This window comes from Balaenoptera musculus, chromosome 3 (assembly GCF_009873245.2).
Source record: "Balaenoptera musculus isolate JJ_BM4_2016_0621 chromosome 3, mBalMus1.pri.v3, whole genome shotgun sequence".
Classification (NCBI taxonomy): Eukaryota; Metazoa; Chordata; class Mammalia; order Artiodactyla; family Balaenopteridae; genus Balaenoptera; species Balaenoptera musculus.
The window spans coordinates 100,821,484-100,834,054 of record NC_045787.1 but is presented as its reverse complement, the minus strand read 5'-3'; the positions used below and the strand labels follow the sequence as shown (position 1 = coordinate 100,834,054).

At 39.0% G+C, this 12,571-nt stretch overlaps 1 non-coding gene across 1 annotated transcript; it reads left to right on the top strand.

The window, feature by feature from the left end:
• Positions 1-12,219: 12,219 nt before the first annotated feature.
• Positions 12,220-12,326, top strand: LOC118893674. Its single transcript, XR_005019532.1, has one exon. It is a non-coding gene; the product is annotated as a U6 spliceosomal RNA (small nuclear RNA).
• Positions 12,327-12,571: the final 245 nt, after the last annotated feature.

Below are 12,571 nucleotides of genomic sequence, written 5' to 3'. Positions count from 1 at the left end.
CTTTGAGTTTCTGAGCAGCCTGTTACTTTTTTGTTAAACGGACTGGGCAAGTGCTTGGCACTTCCTGTATCAAGTTACTTTGTATTTTTGGTTTTTAAGTGCTTACATTGCAGATACATACTTTTATATGTTCTAAAATTGATGGGGAGAGTCTGAAATGTTAACACCTCTTTGTGGTCCTGTAGCAACAGACATTTCATTTGTAAGTGGCATTTACTGTATTTATACTGATTGCTCTTACTAAATTATCATCGGTGCCTGGGAGTTGAGTTATGACCATAGTAGAGAGATGAGTGAATGAGCAAGTGAGTAGGTGAGTGAATAAGAAGTTTCCTCAGGACTATATGTAACAGCAGACCTTTCATTAGGTATTTTCATGTGAAACAAAGTTTACCTTTAAAATGTTTGTGATTCCTTTTCATGGAGAAAGCCTAGTTTCCATGTGTAAGGCTAGCACATACTGCACGGGAGGTGTATTACTACGTCTTCCAGGTGTGTGTGGTGCCATGTCTGTATAAATTGGAAGAGTTCCTTTACAGGTATGTCCCAGTGATTTCTATATAGACTTGGGATCCTGTTGCTTCCAGCAGATGTGGAAGTTTTGAGTATGATTTAAGGATGTATTAAGGCACTGCATGAACAACTTGAGATTACAACAGGCAAGTCTGATCAGATGACTTTCTCATCCACTTACTGCTCTGTCCAGATACGTCCCAGCCCGATTCTGAGTCCTCAGATCGCCCCAGTACATATTGCTTGTCCTCCACCACCTGAGAATGGACTGACTGACCTGGTTCTTACAGTCTGTAAAAAGGGTCCCCTGGTAGCTATGGATGGACTTCGAAAATTTGGCCTCTCACTACCATTGTGTCTGGCTTGACTGAATACCTGACTTGACTTTTTTATTGATATAATTCACATACCATAGGATTCACCATTTTAAAGTATGCACTTCCATGATTTTTAGTATATTCACACGGTTGTGCAGCCATCACTGCTATCTAATACTGAAGTGTTTTCACCATCCCCCAAAGAAGCACCACACTCATTAGCAATCATTCCCCCTTTACCCCTCTCCCCAGCTCTTGACAGCCACTTACCTACTTTCTGTCTCTGTGGATTTGCCTATTCTGGACATTTCATATAAATGAAATTCCAAATTTGATATTAAAATTGGAAAATTTAAGTATTTTTCTATGCCCAGTTTCTATGGTATATAGCATTTTATCAGATGTTAAATTAAATGAAACAGAGATGCAGAAGGCCCAAATAAGGGCATAATATTTATCGATCAGTTAGTATAGCTCAGCTGTTCTGTTATCCATTACCTGGTAAAGCAGTGACCTAAAATAGTGAATGGTAGATAATGTTCTGCCGTAACACCTCTGAGCAGTCCTCTTATGCTGGAAATGGATTATTGATACAGGTCATGTGTCGTGCCACTGGTATCCTATCAAAATTGCACACTTTCCCACATGATTTCTAGAGTGGGGATAAGGAGAAGCATGGTTACCTAGAATAGAAGGTCCATGAGGGCAGAGGTTAGGTCTGTCTTACTTTCTGCCATTTGCCAGGAATAAAATAGTGGCTTCCCCAGGTAGGTACTCAATAGTTGCTGCATTCATGAAGAAATACATGAAGAAAAAATTGTGTATTGTCTGCCAGTCAAAATAGACATAAAAATTAATGACTGAGGTACTGGGAGAATGCGCTTTCCTGGCCTCACTGACCCGGCTCTGTTGAAACTGAGGGATTTGTTTGTTGGATTGTTTGGCTTTTTAAAAGTATGCTTCAATTGCAGTGAGACAGAAGGTAGAATAGAGGTTACCTGGGGGAGGGGGTGCAGGAATTGGGGAGTTATTGCTGAATAGGTACAGAGTTTCTGTTTAGGATGATGATGGTGGAAATGGTTGCATTGTGAATATATGTAATGCCACTGAATTGTACACTTAAAATTGTTAAAATTTTGTGTTATGTATATTTTACTACAATTTAAAAAAAAAGTTTGCTTCAAAATCTGCCTACCCAGTGTTTAAATACTAAAAGGGTTTTGCACATGAGCCTCCTGGCAAGCCATTTTTAAAGATACTATCTTTTCATTCCTTGATTGTAGGAGTGGATCAGATACTTCATTATATGTTTGTAGTGCCTTTGTTGGCAAATTCTGAAATCAGTGAAAATTAATGGCTACTTTTTCATCCCAACCTCTAAAGGTAAAATTGGAGCATCCTTGAAACTTGGAATTGTAATGCCTTCATGTATTATAAAATTAAGGTCTTATTATCCTTTTAAAAAGGAATAATGACAAAATCAACACAAAACAAAACAGTACTGGTTATTTAATTTAGCAGATAGTCCAGAACATGGACATAAACTTGAGTGACACAAATTTTTCACAGTGGATTACTAGTTCCCTAAATTAGGCTTAATATCTTTTTGATTGAGGTAGTCTTATTGTTGGTTGGTGGTCTTATTAATTGATGAAATGGTTTGTGTGGGAGTGCTGAATAAAGTCTGGGTGGATAATTTTTAACATGGTATGACTTGAAAATTCAAATCCGTCTTTGATATTTGTGTTTTGGCAACTGGGACAAAGGCCTTGGAACCCAGACTTTCCAGCATGCACTTCTTCTGCCACCTGCCCTAGAACACAATCTATGTATCTTCCTATCCGATGGGCCCTCAGCTTCTGTGACTTGGCAGACAAAGACATAACTCCTCCATCTTGGTGTAAATGTGGAAGTACAGACGGAAGTGTTTAAGCACCTAAAGTTTTCACTGAAACCAAGAGAACTAGAGTGCTCACTGATTTTGTTATATAACCTCTATTTGGCATCAAATTAGAACCCACTATTGTTAGGAATGTAACTGTAGAAAGGCTGCTATATACTTAAATCTCATTTTATTTGCTTCTCTGGGGGTTGTCTTCATGTTTTCATTAGAAATGTTTTTACAGATGTAGGCTCTTCAGATATAAAGTTGCTGAAATAGAGACTCAGAAGTTTAGCTTTCAAATTGAAGGGGGGTGGAAATCTGTTTAGAAAGATTAATTTATAGATAAATAATTTACTGACTCTGATACGTTAATGTACAATAATCCCTAGAGGCTTTTAAAGATGTAGTCATTATATTCTTAGGGTTTCTAAGAATGTTAAACCTGTCATTCATAATAGGAGAGAACTAAAATAGGGTCCATTTATAATTTCTTCTTGGAAACATTTCATCCACAAATTCACAGACAAATATTTTTTCTTTTCCAAATAGCTTATCTAATAGTTGGACAGCACAACCCTTTTCTTGATTAACATGTTAACTAGTCAAAAGCATGCAGATACATTGGATGAGTGAATTTTCCTCAATATTTTAGATTAAAACATGGCCAGAGCAAATGAAATATTATTGCAAAATCCTACTTTGACATTACTGTAAATTTTAGTGAATGCCAACCCAATAGTGAGAGAGTCTATGCCTAGTAGATTTGCTCAGTTTTTTAGCAAATTCTCATATTAATGAATAGATGGAGCAAGATTAAAAGCATTAAAGAACTTTCATTTCTATGACTTCTTTCTGTAATCTGAAAAACTGAGAAAGATTTGGTTACTAAAATTTCCATCTGTTTTCTTGAGAGAAATTCTGAATTTCAAGCAAGGCTATTGTTGCATTACTTGAATTCAGTTCAGATTGTGTGCAAAGATGCCCTGAAAATGGGATGTCAGATCAAGAACTTGAGATATTAATATTCAGCACATATCTTGAGTCATCCTGTTTAGATTGGATGAGATAGTATAGCAGACTGGTGTACTGCCCGGTTGTTGCCTCAAGGAAGGAACTTTCAATTCCTGATTTAGCTTCATTGTTGGCAGATGAGATTAATGGTCTCTTGAAGGTTTCTGGCAGAAGTTTATTTAGGTAACCAACTGAAATTTGTAAAATTTGCACAAAGAGAATAAAGGTACCAAATAGGAAAGTTTTATAAATAGTCTTCAGAAGTGATTTAGCCCACAGACTTTTTTCACCAATAAAAACTGTAATAGCCAGCCCACATTTGGCCTACCACCTCTTTCCCTGTTATCAATCCACACTTCTTTCTCTCTTATCTCCCTATGAATGTGTAAGTGTTTACCAGGAACAAATGACACCCAAAATTTGTCTGTAAAAGATTCTTTATAAACCCCCCAAAAAAGAAAAGGAAGGAAGAAAGAAGGAGAAAGAAAAAAGGGGGAAAGAAAGAGTGGAAAGAAGAGCTCACACCTCAATTTTCCTCTGGTATACCCTTTCTTTTTCTTCCTAAGGTCTATAAAATTGTCAGGTGGGTTCACTGGTTCGATTACTCTTTACCCCTTATATTATCACTAGAACCTCAGTGTCACTGTCCAGATTTATCTGAATATGTCTATGAATCCAGCAGTGTACGTACACATGAGAAGTAATTGTCAATCTAGTATATTCTGGCATGAATCTAAACTTAACATTTGGAGCACATGTGCAGTATTCATTTCAATGCTCCCTTCAGCGTGTGTACGTATTTAGCAATTGCTAGGGGCATGCTGTTCTACCAAGTGAAAGAGAATAATCTGCCTGTTCCACAGAGATCAAACAAATTATAGATTTATATAGATTTATTATATATAATATATATATACACACATACACACTATATGTAAGTGCTTTATGCAGTATACAGTTCTACATACAGTTGATTATTGAACAATGCATGTGTTAGCAGTGCCAACCCTGGCAGTCAAAAATCCACCTGTAACTTTAGGACGGCCCTCCTACCTGCAGTTCTGCATCTGAAGATTCAACCACAGATCACATAGTTCTATAGTATATATTTGTGTAAGTGGACCCATACAGTTCAAACCCATGTTGTTCAAGGGTCAACTGTAGTTATATATAAAGTATTACTATTGTTCTTCCTAGTATGTTATCTAGGAAAGAGATTATACCCTTCATGGTTATCAGTAAAAACTACAGGTGACAGTGCGCCTCCAATCCTTTCATGTAGTCAACAGCAAAGAATGACCAAAATAGCATTTCTGCATTTTCCTTTTCCTCATCCTTTATCTACACTCACTGTTCTGTTTCTGATAGATTCTGTTACTATAAAGTAGAGTAAGCAAAAAATTTCCAGTCACAGCTTTATTTGTAGAAACTTTGCTGATGCATGTTATTTTATATAAAGACTTTTTCTCAGATTTTGTAAGAGTATTTGGATACTAAATTTGATATTAAAAGTGGTATCAAACTTGTTTGAACCAGAGGAACAATTTTTGTCATAAACCACATCAGAGTAGTTGCTAGTCACACTAAAACTTCAGAGGTAGGTATAGGGGGAGAATGAGAAAAACAACAACAACAACAACAACAACAACAACAAAACAGTATGTTTATAAGCCTGTGCTCCCAAAACTTAGCTAGCAAAGGGGGGTGTGTATGTAGGCAAACTCAATTGGAATCTAAGATGGCCTTAAAATCCATAGGGTCCAAAGCATTTCCATAGAATGTGTTAATAGCCAATTCTGGGTACAAGTGATAATAGCGGTCAAGTGAGAAAAAGCATTTGTCAAAATCCAACATCCATTCCTGATAAACACTCCCAGCAAACTAAGAATATAAGGGAACTTCTTCAACCTGATAAAGGACATCTACAGGACCCTATAGCTAACATACTTAATAGTAAAAGAGTGAGTGCTTTCCCAAAAGATCAAGAACAAAACAGTATCTGCTCTCACTATCTCTGTTCAAGACTGTATGGAAGGTTCATAGCCAGTGAAATAAGGCAGAAAAGAACAAGATAATGGAGTAGGAGATACCAGCCTTCATTCCTCAAGAAAATATAACAAGTATGCAGCTATTCATGAATGAAAACAGCCCTGGGAGGACTCAAGAGTCCAATTAAGAGCCTATAGCAACATAGTGGAACCAAACTGGAGAATAACTGCACAAAAAGGATCTCCAGGGAGATCAGCATAGCTGAGGTGTCCAGAGACAGCTAGGAATCAAAAAATAAAAAAGGTGAAGGCTATCAGTATCAGCCACATGGCAAAGGCCACCACATTCCCCATGGCATGCTCTGTGGAGAATCCCAACAGACTTTGCCACTGAGGAGCTCAACAGCCCCCATGACAGTATGGACTACTCCACTGTGTTTGTTCGTATGAATACCAATGGCCCGCTCCACGGAGAATACAAGCAGATTTCACTACTGAGGTAAGAAACAACCATTGTCATCATGGACCTCTCAGAGAGGAGATACTGCAACCCCCCAAGAAAGAGTCTGTGGTGTCCTGGGACCAAGGATGCCACTCCTCCCACCAAGCCCCATACTTACCCCAGATCCCAGAGCCACAGCTGCTCTGCATGTCCCAAAACTTCAGACCCTGACTGTGCATGTGCTCTTTGTGTGCCTGTTCTGTGTGTACCCACATCTTGGGCACTGGAGTCAACACCACTGAGGGCTAGGCAGTGCCCCAGATTCTGGAGTTGCTGTCTCTACAAATGCACCCACTCTCCAGCTCCCAGCTCCTTGGCTGCTCAGCTTTCACCAACATCTCAGATACCAGAGCAACCACCACTGTGGGCAGCCAGTGCCCCAATCCCTGGAGCCACTGTTGCTCTGTGGACATCCACTCCAGAGCCCAACTTCATAGCTGTTCCATGGTGCCTATGCATCAGACACCAATGCCAACTCTACCACAACGGCACTCATGAGCTGGACATGGATCCAAAAAGGATATCCTTTGCCATGACAACCCCAGCAGGAGAAGAAAGATCAGGAGTTCCCTAGAAGACTTTACCACCAAAGACCCCATCAGACCCCACCACTGCTTCAGACAGTCATGGCCTGGCCAATGAAGACCCCAGCAATCTTTGTGAACAGTGACCTCAGCTGATGGAGCTGCATGGAGCAGCACCACCAGGACTTACCTGGAGCCAGAACTACCACACCCCACTCAGCCACTGCCCTTGTACCACATGCTGATGATCTTTTCCCACCAAAACCTGTCCATAAATTCTGGAAGAGGTGACTGTTCCATCAAATGCAGAAACATCAACACAAGCCTACAATAAAGGTGAAAAATCAAGGAAACATGACACAACCAAAGAAACACAATAATTTTCCAGTAATCAACTCCAAAGAAATAAAAACTATGAATTGACAGAGAATTCAAGATAATTGGTTTAAGGAAGACTAGTGAGCTATAAGAGAATACATATAGACAATTAAATTAGGAAAACAATACATAAACCAAATGAGAAGCTCAACAGAGAGAGAGAGAAATCATTAAAAAAAAAACAACCCAAAAACATATTCTGGAGCTGAAGATTATAATGGAATGAAAAAAATGCAAGAAGAACATCAACAGCAGACTTTAATGATACAGAAGAAAGAATCTGTGAACTTGAGAACAGGTCATTTGATATTATCCAGTCAGAGGAGAATAAAGAAAAAAGAATGAAAAACAGTGAAGAAATCCTATGTGAATTATGGGATACCGTTAAGTGAAACAATATATGTACTATGAGAGTACCAAAAGAGAGAAAGGGGGCAGAAAGCTTATGTCAAAAAATAATGACTAGAGAAATCAAGATGGTAGAGTAGGAGGATGCTAAGCTTGTCTCCCCTCCATGAACACATCAAAAAAAAAAAATCTACATGTGGAGCAATTCTCACTGAAAACAAACTGGCAGAAAGACTATAAAGTCAATAAAGAAACCAAGGCTATAAAGAAAGATCCACACAAAGTCAGGTAGGAAGGAAAGAGAAGTGATCATGTCAGGACCTGCACCCCTGGGAGGGGACACAGAAGTGGGGTGGGTATTACACAGGCCTGGAGGTACTTCCTGGGAAATGAGTGGTTCAACCCACATATGGGATGTGCCAGACCTTGAGTCTAATACCAGGAAGATGAGTGCCCTTGGCTGGTTTGAGGACCAGTAAGACTGGTAGGGGGGCTGTGAGAAACTTGGACTCCACTTGTGAAGTGCAAGCACATCCTTCCTTGTTCCCAAAACAAGGCTGAGTAAGCAGTTTGAGACTGCCTGGGACTCTGGCCAGTTTCCCATGACACCCCACCATGCACCCTGGCCCACACTGAGTGCCCACTCTGGCTCCTCTTGCTCTGTGGGGCAGCATCCCACTAGGATGAAGGTTGCTGCTGCCAGGGGGAATGTGCAGTTGTGGAGGACAGAGCTGGCTTATACCTGGCACTATATCTGAATGGGTTTGGAGTGACCCTTCCTGGCACTCTTGGAGGCAGCAGATCAGGAGTGGTCTGGAACTCTGAATGCTATATGGGGCCAACCCAGTACAGGCCCTGGCCTGCACTGGGTGCCTGATCTGGCCCTTCTTGCTCCAACTCTGCTTCCATCTGGAGCTAAGGTGCCAATGCTGGGGGCAGTGAGGAGCACACACTTAGAACAGAACCAGCTTGGATCCAAACCTCAGGGCCTCTTCTTTAGCACCTTGAGACCTGAACCCACCCTCAATAGGGTGGTGTTAGGCACTGAACATAGGAGAAGCCCCAGCTCACACTTGGCTCTGGCTCTAGCTCTAGCTCTGCCATCTCTGTGGCTCACCTCAGTGATAGCTGTCAACATACCCTGGGGGAAGACATGACTCGTGTTCTCCCATCAAAAGCCACTAGACACACACAGACTGTAGATGGACACACCCACATAAGGACACCCCTTCAAGACCAGGATGGGTAACTGTTACATCTAATTTCATAGAAATAGAGAAACTTATGGAAAATGAGAAGACAGGAATTTGTTTCAAATGCAAGAACAAGAAAAATACCTCTGCACACATCCTGAGCTGACGTGTCAGTGCATCCATTTCTCACCAGGATCTCTACCTGAATCATCAGGTAAAAGGCCTCTGCCCACAACACATTATAAACAAGTGAAACTAGACAGAGCACAAAGGAAAACAAAAGCTTTGTAGGGTCTGAGGACAAGAAGGCAGAGTAGAAGGACCTGAGCTCACCTGCTCTCATGAAAACACCAAAAGCACAACTAACTGCTGAACAATCATCGACAAAACAGACTCGAACCTGCTGAAAATGATATTCTCCTTCCAAAGACAAAGAAGCCACAACAAGATGGGGGCAGACACCAGAAGCAGGAGGAACTAAATTCCTGCAGCCTGTGGGACTGCAAACACAGAAAGTTAGACAAAATGAGATGGCAGAGGAATATGTTCCAGATGAAGGAACAAGATAAAATCCCAGAAGAACAAGTGAAATGGAGATAGGCAATCCACCTAAAAAAATAATTCAGAGAAATGATAGTAAAGATGATCCAAGATCTCAGAAAAAGAATGGAGGCACAGACCAAGAAGACATAAGAAATGCTTAACAAAGAGCTAGGAGATATAACAAACAAACAAACAGAGTTGAACAATACAATAACTGAAATGAAAAATACACCAGAAGGAATCAGTAGGAGAATAAATGAGGCAGAAAAACAGATAAGTGAGCTGGAAGAAAGAATTGTGGAAATCACTGCCACGGAACAGAATAAAGAAAAAAGAATGAAAAGAAATTAGGACACTTTAAGAGACATCTGGGACAACATTAAATTCACCAACATTCACATTATGGGGGTCCCAGGAGGCGAAGAGAGAGAGAAAGGGCCTGAGAAAATATGTGAAGAGATAATAGCTGAAAATTTCCCTAACATGAGAAAGGAAACAGACACCCAAGTTCAGGAAGCACAGAGAGTCCCAGGCAGGATAAACCCAAGGAGGAACACACCGAGGAACATATTAATCAAATTGACAAAAATTAAAGACAAAGAGAAAATATTAAAGCAACAAGGGAAAAGCAACAAACAACATACAAGGAAATTCCCATAAAGTAATCAGCTGATTTCTCAGCCGAAACTCTGTGGGTCAGAAGGGAGTGGCATGATATATTTCAAGTGATGAAAGGGAAAAGCCTACAACCAAGAATACTCTACACAGCAAGGCTCTCATTAAGATTTGACAAAGAAATCAAAAGCTTTACAGACAAGCAAAAGCTAAGGGAATTCAGCACCACTAGACCAGCTTTGCATCAAATGCTAAAGGAACTTCTCTAGAAGGAAAGGAAAGGTCACAACTAGAAACAAGAAAATTACGAATTGGAAAGCTCACCAGTAAAGGCAAACCTAAATGTAGTAGATCATTCACACACAAATATGATATCAAAAACAGCAATTGTGAGAAGACGAGAGTACGAATGCAGGATATTGGATGTGCATTTGAAATTAAGTGACCAGCAACTTAAAACAGTCTTGTATATATACAGACTGCTACATCAAAAACTCATGGTAACCACAAACCAAAAGTCTACAATAGATGTACGCACAAAAAAGAAAAAGCAATACAAACACAACACTAAAGATAGTCATCAAATCACAATAGAAGAGAACAAAAAAGGAAGGGAAGAAAAAAGACCTATGAAAACAAGTCCAAAACAATGAATAAAATGGCAATAAGAACATACATATCAATAATTACCTGAAATGTAAACAGATTAAACCAAAAACATAGACTGGCTGAATGCATACAAAAACAACACCCGTATATATGCTGTCTAAAAGAGACCCACTTCAGATCTAGGGACACATACAGACTGAAAGTGAGGGGATGGAAAAAGGTATTCCATGCAAATGGAAATCAAAAGAAAGCTGGAGTAGCAATACTCATATCAGACAAAATAGACCTTAAAAAAAAGACTGTTACAAGAGACAAAGAAGGACACTACATAATGATCAAGCAATCCATCCAAGAAGAAGATATAGCAATTGTAAATATATATGCACCCAACATAGGAGCACCTCAATATATAAGGCAAATGCTAACAGCCATAAAAGGAGAAATTGACAGTAACACAATATAGTGAGGAGTTTTAATACCCCATTTACATCAAGGGACAGATCATCCAGACAGAAAATCAATAAGGAAACACAGGCCTTAAATGACACATTAGATCAGATGGACTTAATTGATACTTATAGAGCATTCCATCCAAAAGCAGCAGAATACACCTTCTCAAGTGCACATAGAACATTCTCCAGGATAGATCACATGCTGGGCCACAAAGCAAGCCTCAGTAAATTTAAGAAAATTGAAATCATATCTAGCACCTTGCCTGACCACAACACTATGAGATTAGAAGTCAACTACAAGAAAAAAATTGTAAAAAACACAAACATGTGGAGGCTAAACAATATATTACTAAACAACCACTGGATCACTGAAGAAATCAAACAGGAAATAAAAAATACCTAGAGACAAATGAAAATGGAAACAGGATGATCCAAAACATATGAAATGTGACAAAAGCGGTTCTAAGAGGGAACTTTATAGCAATACAATCTTACATCAGGAAATAAGAAAAATCACAAATAAGCAACCCAACCTTACACCTAAGCAACTAGAGAAAGAACAAACAAAACCCAGAGTTAGCTGAAAGAAATAAATCATAAAAATCAGAGCAGAAATAAAGGAAATAGAGATGAAGAAAACAGTAGAAAACATCAATGAAACTAAAGGCTGGTTCTTTGAAAAAATAAACAAAATTGATAAACCTTTAGCCAGACTCATCAAGATAAAAAGGGAGAGGGCTCAAATCAATAAAGTTAGAAATGAAAAAGAAGTTACAACTGACACCACAGAATTACAAAGGATTATAAGACACTACTACAAGAAACTATATGCCAATAAAATGGACAACCTAGAAGAAATGGACAAATTCCTAGAAAGGTACAATCTCCCAAATCTGAACCAGGAAGAAATAGAAAGTATAAACAGACCAATCACAAGCACCGAAATTGAAACTCCCAACGAACAAAAGTACAGGACCAGATGGCTTCACAGGCGAATTCTATCAAACATTTAGAGAAGAGTTAACACTGATCCTTCTGAAACTATTTCAAAAAACTTCAGAGGAAGAAACACTCCTTAACTCATTCTATGAGGCCATTATTCTGATACCAATACCAGACAAAGATACTGCAAAAAAAAAAAAAGAGAGAATCAAAGACTGATGAACATAGACGTAAAAGTCCTCAACAAAATACTTGCAAACTGAATCCAACAGTACATTAAAAGGATCATGCACCATGTAAAGTGGAATTTATCGAAGGGATGCAAGGATTTTTCAGTAACTGCAAATCAATCAGTGTGATACTCCATGTTTACAAATTGAAGAATAAAACCATATGATCATGCTCACTTTGGCAGCACATATGCTAAAATTAGAATGATACAGAGAATATTAGCATGGCCCCTGTGCAAGGATGACATGGAAATTCATAAAGCATTTCATATTTTTAACAGACATAAAGGGAGAAATTGATAGGAATACAATAATAGTAGGAGAATTTAACACCCTACTCACATCAATAGACAGATCTTCCAGACAGAGAATCAATAAGGCAACAGAGATACTAAATGATACACTAGAACAGTTAAATTTAATTGAGATTTTTAGGAAATTACATCCAAAAAAACCAGAATACACATTCTTTTTGGTGCATGTGGAACATTCTCTAGGATTGACCACATACTAGGGCACAA